Here is a 12,727-nt window from a genome sequence, read left to right on the forward strand (position 1 = left end):
GCGTCGCGTTTGCGATTCGAGTTACTTTTGAATAAACCCGGGCAAGGATGTTCCAGCTGGTGTTGTCTATCAGTACCACCACCCTTTAGCTACAATTAGCATACTTTACCTTTGTACTACTGACCTCCGTTGTTGCCAAGTATCGCATTCCCCCCCCCCCCACGGCCCGGCCAGCCTGGCTGTGATACATGGCAGCGCTCTAGCTGCTCAGAACTGTAAATCTGCGCTCTCCTCTCACAAGCAGTTTATGCTAATAGGAAAGGCTTGTTTCCCCAGTTGTAACACTAGCTTTTTTTTTCACACGGTTTGCCCCTGTTTAGCATCAGTTTACCGCAGGCTTTCAAAGTGACATCATGGCGGGTTCTAGCTCTTCCGAGTCAGTGCGAGCGGCCGACAGGAACGAGAATAAAGTGACGGGCGTAAGGCGGAATAAAAAGCGCGCCGCGGTGATCTTTTGGGAATGAATATGATTGAAAATAATGTAGTATACATGTTTTTAGCTGTGAAAATGGAAATGTTTGTTGAGTGACAGGAAGACCGCCACCGCGCTGCATGTCGGCCGTACGCTCCGTTGATTTTAGCCTTATTTTCAGTGCTTATTGTACAAATACAGATTCCAAACTACCTGTACGTTGTAGTATAAAGTTTACTGTGACAGAATGAGGCTGTGGTAGAGGGGAAACCAGGTTACTGGAGGTGTGAAAGTGAAGATTTGGTTACCCAACTTTGCAAGTCTCCACAAGTCCTTGGGTAGTCCACGAAGGCTCAACACCTGTCTCTGGAGAAAGCTGAATGTAAGTACTATCTGCCATACCAAGTATAATGTTCTAGGGTTAATCTCTGATTTTTGGCTAATATTTTCCTACAGGTACTCAGACCGCGATACAACCCCGCCACCTGGGGGGGGTCGGCTGTCCATGGCCGCGCATTAGGGGTTAACCCCTCCGTGGCCGAAGGTCTGGAATTTTCCATACACCCCAGGCCGACGCCAGTGCCATTTTTTGAAGTTTCAAAAATTGATTATTTTTCTTGCCATATTGAAGAGAAAGTTCAGATGCACCTAACAGTGCAAATCCCAGCTTCCTAGACGCATTTTGTGGCTTCTAATGAAGCTCGGAAGTTGCAGAAATATCGGCAACTGATATTGCCGCCCAGGGGCGCTGCTGCATCGCAACTGGGCAGGTGTTGTTATTTTTTTTTTTTACCTTCCCAAACAATGCGAATGGTGCTGAAATGTTGTGCATATATGAGATATGATGATATCGAATCATTTCAGTACATAATCTGTTAGGAATGGCTGGAAAAAAAAAAATGTTATGAATACATTTTCACCTTTTTGATATAAAATATGTTTATGGTAGTTTTGAGTTATTTTTTATGTTATCGTTGTACCCATGCTTGGAAAAGGGAGCGAAAGAGTTGAATTTTCAGTCCTAAATGAGAAAACTGCACGTCCTCCAAGGCTAGACTCTGCCACGGAAGAATAAAGTGGAGGGCCAGTCTGATTAGCAATGTGGAAGTTGAGTCGCAAATTCCAGCTCCCACACCACGAGCATGGCTAAAAATAGAATCGTAATGCAGTTTCAGAACTAAGAATAAGTCTAATTATTATGAATACAGATACAAAGCAGAAATAAATACTTTTACAGACGAGGGAAAACGTATTTTTTCCGTCATAACATGTTCATCTTTCTCTAGCATTTTACGTTCATCTTTATCATTTTACCATGTTATTTTTGCAATATATAATGTAAACAGGGTGGTTGTGTGTGTTTTGCAAGGGAGGAAAAAGATTGTATTTTCTGTCTGGGTCGAGATAATGGGTGTAATTATGTGTGTTTAGGCATGGCCACGAGCGAAAAAATCATACATCCACTCGTCACGACTGCAGGTGGTGAACTGACAGATGATACGTGAGAGGGTGAAGCCAAGGTCAGTCTCATGTCCCAGATTTTCGTTCGCTTCACGGTTTTCTACAAATTGCATTGCATCAAATGATCCAAACCATTACAGCAAACCTGAGCAAATAGGTAAAGATACCAAGACAAAAATGTATTTTTCTCTTATTATCATGTCTTTTTTGTATGTGCCTGTATTACTTCATAATCGTAAACAGGTGGTTGTGTGTGTTTTGCAAGAGAGGACAAAGATGATATGTTCTGCCTGGGTCGAGATAATGGGTGTAGTTGTGCTTGTTAAGGCATGGCCATGAGCGAAATAATAAAAAATCCACTCATCACAGCAGCAGGCTCTGAACTGTTTGATGAGGCGTATGGGAGTGTAGTGTAGGTCAGTGTGAAGACGTTCAGAACGTTCATTCACTTCCCAAAAATTTTTGCAGTTTTTTATAGCCAGTGCTCAAACGACACCGGCAGCCATTTATCGGCTATACATCATTCGACGCCAGCGGCCACGGAGGGGTTAAACACTACTGTATGTACAATACTCCTCCTTATTTTGCCATTGTTTTCTGGTCATTCTGCCATATTTTGACATCAGAACATATATAGGATTATCCAAAATAAATTTCAACACCAAGAAAACCATGCCAAAAAACAGTGAAAACCAAAAAACACTCTATGTATACACCACTATGTACAGTACCCCTCCTAATTTTGGCAGTTTTCAGGTCAATCTGCCATATTGAGACATCAAAACACTCATAGGAATATCCAAGGTAATGCTAAACACCAAGAAAACCATGGAAAAAAAAAAAAAAAAAAAAAAAAAAAACTGAAAACCAAAAAACACACAACCTATACATGACTAAGTACAGTACCACTCCTAATTTTGGCAGTTTCCAGGTCAGTCTTCCATATTTAGACATCAAAACACACATAGGAATATCCATATTAATGCTAAACATTAAGAAAGCTTCCATAAACAACAAAAATCCACAAAAAAATTGACGATGATTTGAAAATCTGTTGTCTGTGACGAGTGATTGCTCCCAGGGCTCAAAAAAAATTCCATGGCCAAATATGCTACTGAAAAATGGTTATAATGGTAGAAATGTTATACCATTACCTTTGCTGGCGTTTATACTATACCATTACCTTTGCTGGCGTTTATACTATAAGCTAATAAAAACACATAAAACTGACAAGTAAAAATACAGAAATATAGCAAGAATAAAGTGTTCAGAGTAAAACTTCATCATTCATCCATCATCCAATCCTACATTGCCCCACGAGAAGTGTAGGAGCCTGGGGCTAGGCAAGTTGGTCCTGACATTTAAGATGAAAGTGGTCAGCCTTACCCATCCCTGAGTGGCATTACATGTGCAATAAACCCCAACCACCCCTTGGATATAAACCTTCACTGGCTGAATCCGATTGGAGCGCGATTATTACCCACTAAACCACCAGACACCATAATTTGGTTATATGGTTAACACCCAGCACAGTAAATGGTTTCCTGGTGTACAGGAAACCATTTGGCTTGTCACTCAGTGTAGAGTCACCCACAGGCAGAAGGAAGTGGAAAGAATGAAGGAAAGAAGAGGGTTGTAAAGTCACCCATAGGCAGAAGGATGAGGAAAGAATGAAGGAAAGACAGAAAAGGATGGAAGGAATTAATATTATATATATATATATGCTTGGATGATGGATGGATGAATGAATATACTGTATATCATCATCATCCGGACCTCCTTTCCCACCCTAGGGCAGAGTGAGGAAGGAGTAATCCCTGTACTTTCCGGACACCCCACTTACCGGACCTTGTGGGCCTGGACCTTTGGAACCCAAAAATGGCCAAAAAAAGAAAAAAATCCCCCCAGAATCCAATTTTTTCCCCACCCGTAATTTGAAATTGCTGTGTGGCGCCGAACTGCTGTTACACCATGGACCCTTCACCCCTTCCTTCCTCCCCCCTCCCCCCTCCCCTGTCAGGGTTGCCATTTGGTATTTTTCATTACCAAATGTGGGCCAATTTGGTAATGAAAAATTCATTTTTTTTTTTTTTTTTTTTTTAAATAACAGAACGGAGGAAGGAAAAACAAATGGGGAAAAAAAAAAAAATCCATACACCAGATTACTGGTGTCCTCTATTCATAAAATATCTGTAACAGTTAGACTTAAACAGTTGTGGGTTGAAATTTGGAGGAAAACAACTCTGGGGAGGCGAGTTCCAGAGAGATGCAGTTTGGGGAATGAAAGAATTCTGATAGGCAGAAGTTCTGCAATATGGTTGAGTGACATTCCAGTCATGAGCGCTACCAGATGCCCGCGTAGCATGAGGGAAGGCATGGAGAGGTGGCACCATGGACGCAACTTCGTCTGAGCATTTGCCAAAAAAATATCTGTAAAATAATGCAAGGGAGGCAACATTCCTTCTTACTTGCAGGGGAGGTAGTTTATATGTAATGGCAGGGTTGTTAACCCGCGGCGTCCCGTCGACGTACTTCCACGTCCTCACGTTTTGTCACTGCCAATCCCGTTGACGTACTTCAACGTCCTGCAATTGCAAGGTTCATAATTTTCACAATTTTCAAAATTTGCGCGAGATTTTCGATTCGCCCACCTACCCAAGCCTCCCCTACCTGCCACCAGGCGGGCAGCGTCCCAGACCCCGCGTGACCTGCGCTTGCCCTTGTCTCGGTCACTCACCTGTTAGCAGTGACCCAGGTCAGACATGGCGCGTAAAGGTCTCTCAGACGACGAAATACAATCCGCCCTGGATATCTTCACTGGAGATAGTGATTCTCCACTTGATGATGATGTGGTGGATCGAGATTATGTGCAGCCTGAGGAGGAAATAACAAGCAGTGATGAGGAGGTCCCTTCGCCCCGGAAAAAACGGTATGTCACGTATCGTAAGGCAAGGGAAGGCCAGCCTGCACCCAAAACACCTGCATGGACCTCTCTCCATCCCCTAGAGAGAGATTCTGATGAGGACGAGGATGAGGATGATGACGATGACGGCAGCTTAGGACATGATGTTGCCTTGTGGTTGGGGAAGGAAAAAATCTCACCCCGAGGATCAGAAGGTGGGGCGAGAAGGCAAATAAAGTATGGCCTAGTGTTTTGTCTGGGGAAGGCGAAAGTGGTGTGGTGGGAGTGCGGGGTGAAAGGGAAAGTGGTGTGGCGGGAGTGAGGGGTGAAAGGGAAAGTGGTGTGGCGGGAGTGTGGGGTGAAAGGGAAAGTGGTGTGAGGGAGGCAGCACGAGCACGTGGTGCACGCAGGCCTAGGGGAGAGGAGGTGGAGCCACTCCCCAGCACGTCTTTCACCATACAATATTCCCAAACTTCTTCCACACAGCCCCAGGATGTGGGGAAAGGAAGGAAAGGGAAGGGAAAGGGTAAAGGAAAAGGGAGAGGGAAGAGAAGTGCGAGTGATGAAAGGCGCCGCTCTCCACCTCCCCCACCACCACCAATGTTGCGTTGTGCCTTCAGCCATGTTTCAGAGAGTACCATAACTTCCTACACTACTGAAACTGTGTGGGATGGCGATATGACGCTCAGTATAATGGTAAGGCCAGTCAGTATGTGCTAAGTCTTACATAAACTTGAAACGGGTGTAATGTTTGGAGGAAAGTAATGTATAAGTTGAGAAATAGTGTAAGTTGAACGAAGTGATATGAAAACTACACCCACTGTATAAATCTGCGAAAATATGACGCTCAGTATAACACTCTGGTCAGTAAATATGTGATAGCAAGAATATAAAGTGGAAACGGGTGTAATGTTAGCATGAATAAAACATATAAGTTGAAAAATAGTGTAAGTTGTAATAATTGATGTCACGAGTACACCCACTGTGTAAATCTGCGAAAATATTACGCTCAGTAGAACATTCTGGTCAGTACGTGATAGGAATTATATAAAGTGGAAAAGGTTGTAATGTTAGTAGTAAGGTAAGTTATAAGTTGAATACTAGTGTAAGATGAAACAAATGATATCGCGATAACACTCACTGTGTAAATACGCGATAATATGACGCTCAGTAGAATCGTAAGGTCTGAAATTATGTGATATCAATTATATCAAGTGTAAACATGTGCAGTGTTAGTGGAGAATTATTATATAAGTACAAAAATAGGTTGTAAGTTGAAATAGTAGTCATAGCGACTTCACCGTGTGTTTTATTATGCGCTATTATTACGCTATATATTTACGTAAGGCCTGAAACTATCTCAAAACAGTTCTCTAAAGTTGAAAAGTGTATAATGTTATTAGGAAAGTATTATGTAAGTAGAAAAAACACAATACGAGTTGAAACAACAGTCACAGCGGGTTCACTCACTACGTAAATAAGCGCTAACATTACGCTAAATGTTATTGAAAGGCCTGTGAATACATAAAAACAGTTCAATAAAATGTAAAATGGTATAATGTTATTGTAGAAGTATTATGTCAGTAGAAAAAATGATATGTATCATGATTCTGGAATGTTAGCGATTCATCGTGACCAGTCTGCCCGATTTTGCTCGTTTCGCACGATGGTACAATGCTTATTTCAGCTCTATTTTTGTATAAAATCCAATTTACTCTTTTATCACATGTTTTTATGTTTGTAATAAATACATATCTACTTACTTTCATTGGTTTCCCAGACTTATAATACCATAGAAAACGTTAGAGGCTCAGACCACCTACAGAGAACACGGTGCCAGGTGTGACCAAGGCATACCTGTTTAGGGCAATTATGGACCCCGGGGAACAATTTCTTCGTGACTGACCATTGTTTCTGACCAAAAGCGAAAGTTTTAGCAAAAAAAAATTTGGGTCCAAAAATGGTCAGGATTGGGGGGTACCAGTGGTGAGAAAGTGGTCGGGATGGGGCGGGTTAATGATTCTAACAGCTTTATTCTGAATTTTGTCTAGTTGTCTTAATGCAACCTCTCCACAACCATTCCACAAGGGTGAGCAATATTCAAGCTGAGAGCGCACATGACTCTTATAAATTATAGCTAACTGCTCATCGGCGAAGAAGTTACGGACTCTGTACAATAATCCAAGTTTCTTTGAGGCGGTTTTAGCAAGTGATCTGACATGAGAGGTCCAGCTGAGGGCACTGTTAAGTGAGACCAAGAATTTCAATACTTTTGGAGATGGGAATATTAGTAGCACTGAAGGTAATGTACGAATCTGGCAATATCTGTCTATTAGTAAACTGTATATATTTAGTTTTACTAGCATTAAAAGAGACAAGGTTGTTTTGTCCCCATTCACTGATTGTAGCTAGATCTTGATTTATGGAGATGGCTGTACTGAGTTGAGAGGTACAGATATTAGACTTTGTAAATGGATGTCTGAGTGTGAATGAACTATGTAGTGTTGAGTCATCTGCATATGAGTGAACGGGATTGTGAGTGACAGATAAGAGATCATTAATATGAACCAGAAATAGGGTTGGCGCCAGAACTGATCCCTGTGGCACGCCGGCGTTAATTGAGTGGAAATTCGAATATACATCATCTACTTTTACTCTTATTTTCCCATCACTAAGATAAGAAGAAATCAAAGGAACAAAAGACGTTAGTCCATAGCAAGGGAGTTTGGACAGCAGGGAACGGTGCCATACTCTGTCGAAAGCTTTAGAGATATCAAGAGCTACTGCATGAGTTTCTCCAAAAAGATCAATTGATTGATGGATGGTATGAGTTAAGAGATTGAGTATGTCAATGGTGGATCTTTCGTGGCGAAAACCGTATTGTCTATCACCAATTAAGTTGTTGGATTCAAGATGTTTAACAATATGCTTATTAATTAAAGTTTCAAATACCTTACCAAGAGAAGATGTGACAGCTATTGGTCTGTAATTGGAGGGGTCAGACGAACTTCCTTTCTTCGGAACTGGGTGGATATTGGCTTCTTTCCATGAATCAGAATAATGCAATACCGAACAGAGTTTTCACATGTGTGAGGATACACAGGATGAAGATGGTGGATTGTTTGCTCTCTCTGATTAATCTGCTAGCCTATATAGTGTGAAAATAACAATCAACATGCTGTTAATTATAAGAGTGATTACATGAATTTCCACTTGTATATATAATTTGTGAAGAATAAATGCTAGCTTTACGAATTTGTTAATGAAAAGTTAAATTTTGGTAATGAAAATTGAGGAGTCTGGTAATGTGGCCGTTGCGATATGGCAACTCTTTTACCCCATCATCAATAGTCACAGCCTAACTCCGATCGAGAACAGATGCTTACCTTAATGGAAGCCACATGTGCTCGTTTTTTGTGAATAAACAGTGAATAAACTGCAATACCTCGCCACCAGACCACACGGGTATTTACAGTGTTGTGCCGTGTTAAAGAAATTAGAATTTAGAGTGCAAAGGATTAACTGTGGAGTGCAAACTGGCAGTTGAAACCAGTCCGGGAGCCAGGGACTTGTTGTAAGTACCCAGAATGTTTAATATTGTATAAATTCACCTCTAAAACCTCATTCTCTGGTCCTTTTGCATTTATTTCAGTCTTTTATGTCCCTTATTGGTGTGATTTGGGTCTTATATAGGTGCTATGCATGTCCAGTAGGGAGTTGTGTAGGTGTTTTTCTGAGTCAGGGTAGGTTAGGGTCCATAAGTACAAGTCCACGAGGCTGGGGCCCACTTTCCGGACGGGACCACTTTCCGGACATGCTTTTGACCCTATTACATCGGAAAGTGGAGGGATTACTGTTTATATATATACTGTATATACAGTAATCCCTGCACTATCCGAAAGCCCACTTTCCAGACTCTCCACTTACCAGACATTGTGGGCCTGGACCTTTGGAACCCAAAAATGGCCAAGAAAAGAAAAAAAATCCCCCTCAAATCCTAATTTTTTCCCACCCGTAATCTGAAATTATCGTGTGGTGCCACACCGCGCTGAACAGCTGTTTCCACCACGGCCCCTTCACCCCTTCCTTCCTCCTCCCTCCCCAGTCATGGTTCCCATTTGGTATTTTTCATTACCAAATGTGGGCCAGTTTGGTACTGAAAAGTTCGTTTAGTAGTAAATCGGCATGATCCATTACCAAACAGATTTTTCACATGTATGAAGATACAGAGAATGGAGACAATGGACTGTCTGCTCTCTTTCATTAATCTGCTAGCATACATAGTGCAAAAATAAACATGCTGCTGATTATAAGGAGAGTGATTAAATTATTTCCTTTTGTACATATAATTGGTGAAGAATAAATGCTTCCTTTAAGAATTTAGTAATGAAAAGGTAAATTTGGTAATGAAAACTGAGGAGTTTGGTAATGTGGCCAAGCTCAGATCTGGCAACCTTGTCCCCAGTTACTGGCTAACCACCGTCCAGGGAGGATGTTCATCGCAATGGATGCTGCACGTGCTCATTTTTGTGAATAAACAAATGAATAAAGTGCAATACCTCACCACTAGACCACATGGGAATTTAGTGTTGTGGTGTGTTAGGAAATTAGAATTTAGAGTACAAAGGATTAAGGGTGGAGTGCAAAGTGGCAGTTGAAACTGGTGTGGTGCAATTAAGAACAGAATGTGCAGTGTTAAACAATTATAACTCACAGTGCAAAGAATTAAGTGTAACACAACACTGGATTACTGTACGTGCTTCAAGAGCATTTTCACAACTACCAGAGCCTTAGAGAAGGCAGCCACAGACGTGCTGTAAGTACCCTGTACACTGCTAAGTATTTTCCATACTCCTAATTCCTCATTCTCTGGTTCCTTTTCATTTATTTCATGCTTTATGTCCATTATTGGTGTGAATAGGGTCTTCTATCTATCTATCTATTGCCAGACGCCTCAATCCCGTTTGGGGTGGCCACAAACAAATCGCCTCCAAGTCGCCCTGTCCCCCGCCATTTCACTGCCCTGCTCCCAACTCACACCCCCCTTTCTCATATACCTCTCCACCCCATCCCTCCATCTCATCCTCGGCCTCCCCCTCCCTCTTCCCCCCTCCACCTCACTCACATACACTCTCTTCGTCAGTCTTTCACCCTCCATCCTCTCCACATGGCCAAACCACCTCAGTGTGTTCCTCATAACGCTTCCTATCACATCCACATCAACACCACAACGCTCCTTTATATCCTCATTCGCCAGCCTGTCTCTCCATGTGACTCCACAGGCTCCTCTTAAATAACTCATTTCCACTGCTCTCACTCTTGACTTGTGTCCTTCCAACAACGTCCAAGCTTCACTTCCGTACGTTAGAGTTGGTATCACAATACTGTCATGTAGTAACTTTTTCACTTCCATGTTTCTTATCACTGCTTTCAAAGAACCAGCAACCTTTCTTCCCTGCTGTACCCTTTCAAGCACTTCACCCTCCAAACCTCCATCCTTACTCATCACACTACCCAAGTACTTAAACGTACTCACATTTTCCAATTCCTCACCATCCAACCTCGCTGTACATTCACTGACTTCACCTCTCTCAAAGACCATCACTTTACTCTTCCCTACATTCACCTTTAGACTCCGTTTCTTACACACTCTCCCAAACTCATCCACCAGGCCTTGCAGCTCCCCTTCGTCTTCAGTCAACACAGTATCATCTGCAAACAACAGTAGAGAGAGTTTCCAAACACTATCCTCTCTCACCAGGGCCACTCCAACATCCACTACCCTACCTTGTACCTCTTTTATCACCCCATCCATGTACAGATTGAACAACCATGGAGACATGACACATCCCTGTTTCAACCCAACTTTCAAAGAGAAAAATTCACTTAGTTCACCATCCACACACACTGCAGCCTTCGCACCATCGTACATACTCTTCACAGCATTCAACGACATCTCATCTACTCCATATATTCTTAACACCTTCCACAATCCTTGTCTATCCACCCTGCCATATGCTTTCTCCAAATCCATGAAAGCCGCATACAACTTCTTTCCCTTCTCTAGAAACTTTTTCACTAAAGATCTAAGAATGAATATCTGATCAACACAACCTCTTCCCTTCCTAAAGCCTCCCTGTTCTTCTCCAACTAATTTCTCTGTTCTTTCTCTAACTCTGTCAATAAGTATCCTACCATAAACTTTTCCTATTATACTAAGAAGACAAATGCCCCTATGATTACCACACACTTCTTTTTCCCCTTTTCCTTTGTACAAGGGAATAATTATACCTGACTTCCAATCCTCCGGGACTCTACCTTCCTCCCAGGCCAATCTGCACATCTTCCACATCCATTCTACTACTATCTCTCCCCCATGCTTCAGCATTTCACCACACACTCCAACAATTCCTGGGGCTTTCCCCGATTTAACTTTCTTCATTGCTTCCACAACTTCTATAGGGTCTTAAATAGGTTTAAATAAGTGCTATGCATGTCCGGTAGGGAGTTATTTAGGTGGCTTTCAAAGTAAGCTGGGTCAGGGTCATAAGTACCAGTCCAGCAGGCAGGGGCCCACTTTCTGGACATGTCTTTGGCTCTATTACATCGGATAATGGAGGGATTACTGTATATATGTGTGTGTGTGTGTGTGTGTATATATATATATATATATATGTATGTATCTATCTATCTATATCTATATATATCTATCTATCTATCTATCTCTCTATCATCATCATCATCATCCGGACCTCCTTTCCCACCCAAGGGCAGGAAGAGATATTTTCGAGAGGAATGTACAGTGAGGTCGGATGAGGAGGAAATGGAAACTGTGAGTGCATTTAAGTACTTGGGTAGTGTGATGAGTAAGGAGGGAAGTTTAGGGGATAAAATGCTTGAAAGGGTACAACAGGGACGAAAGGTTGCTGGTTCCTTGAAAGCAGTGATAAGAAACAGGGAAGTGAGCATGGGAGTGAAAATGCTATTACATGACAGTATTGTGATACCAGCTCTTAATGTATGAAAGTGAAGCTTGGACCTTGTTGGAAGGACAGAAGACAAGAGTGAGAGCAGTGGAAATGAGTTATCTGAGAGGAGCATGTGGAGTCACATGGAGAGACAGACCGACAAATGAGGAAGTGAAGGCGCGTTGTGGTGTGGATGTGGATGTGATTGGAAGCATTGGGAGAAACCCGCTGAGATGGTTTGGCTATGTGGAAAAGATGGAGAGTGGGAGACTTACGAGGAAAGAGTGAGGTGGGGTGGGGGAGAGGGAGGCCTAGGATGAGATGGAGAGATGGAGTGGAGAGGTATATGAGAGAGGGGGGGGGGTGAGCTGGGAGCAGGGCAATGAAATGGCAGGGGACAGGGCAACATGGAGGGGATTTGTTTGTGGCCACCCCTTATGGGATTAAGGCATCTGGCAATAGGTAGATAGAGAGATTATATATATATATATATATATATATATCCATCCATCATCCATCCTACATTGCCCCATGAGAAGCGTAGGAGCCCGGGGCTAGACAGTTGGTCCCGACATTTTAGTTGAGAGCGACCAGCCTCATTCATCTGTGAGTGGCATTACATGAGCAATCAACCCCAACCTCCCCTTGGATATAAACCTTCACCGGCTCAATCCGACTGGAGCGCAATAATTACTCACTAAACCACCACGTGCCAAAATTTGGTTATATGGTTACCACCCAGCGCAGTAAATGGTTTCCTGGTGCACAGGAAACCATTTAGCTTGTCACTCAGTGTAGAGTCACCCACAGGCTGAAGGAAGTGGAAAGAATGAAGGAAAGAAAGACGGAAGAGGGAGTGTAAAGTCACCTGTAGGCAGAAGGACAAGGAAAGAATGAAGGAAAGAAAGACAGAATATATATATATATATATATATATATATATATATACAATAGAGAAGCACTTGGTAAAAGTTTGTCACCCTT

The sequence above is a fragment of the Coenobita brevimanus genome, chromosome 24, assembly GCF_032717465.1.
Source record: "Coenobita brevimanus isolate Jiangsu-jjx chromosome 24, ASM3271746v2, whole genome shotgun sequence".
NCBI classification, from domain to species: Eukaryota; Metazoa; Arthropoda; class Malacostraca; order Decapoda; family Coenobitidae; genus Coenobita; species Coenobita brevimanus.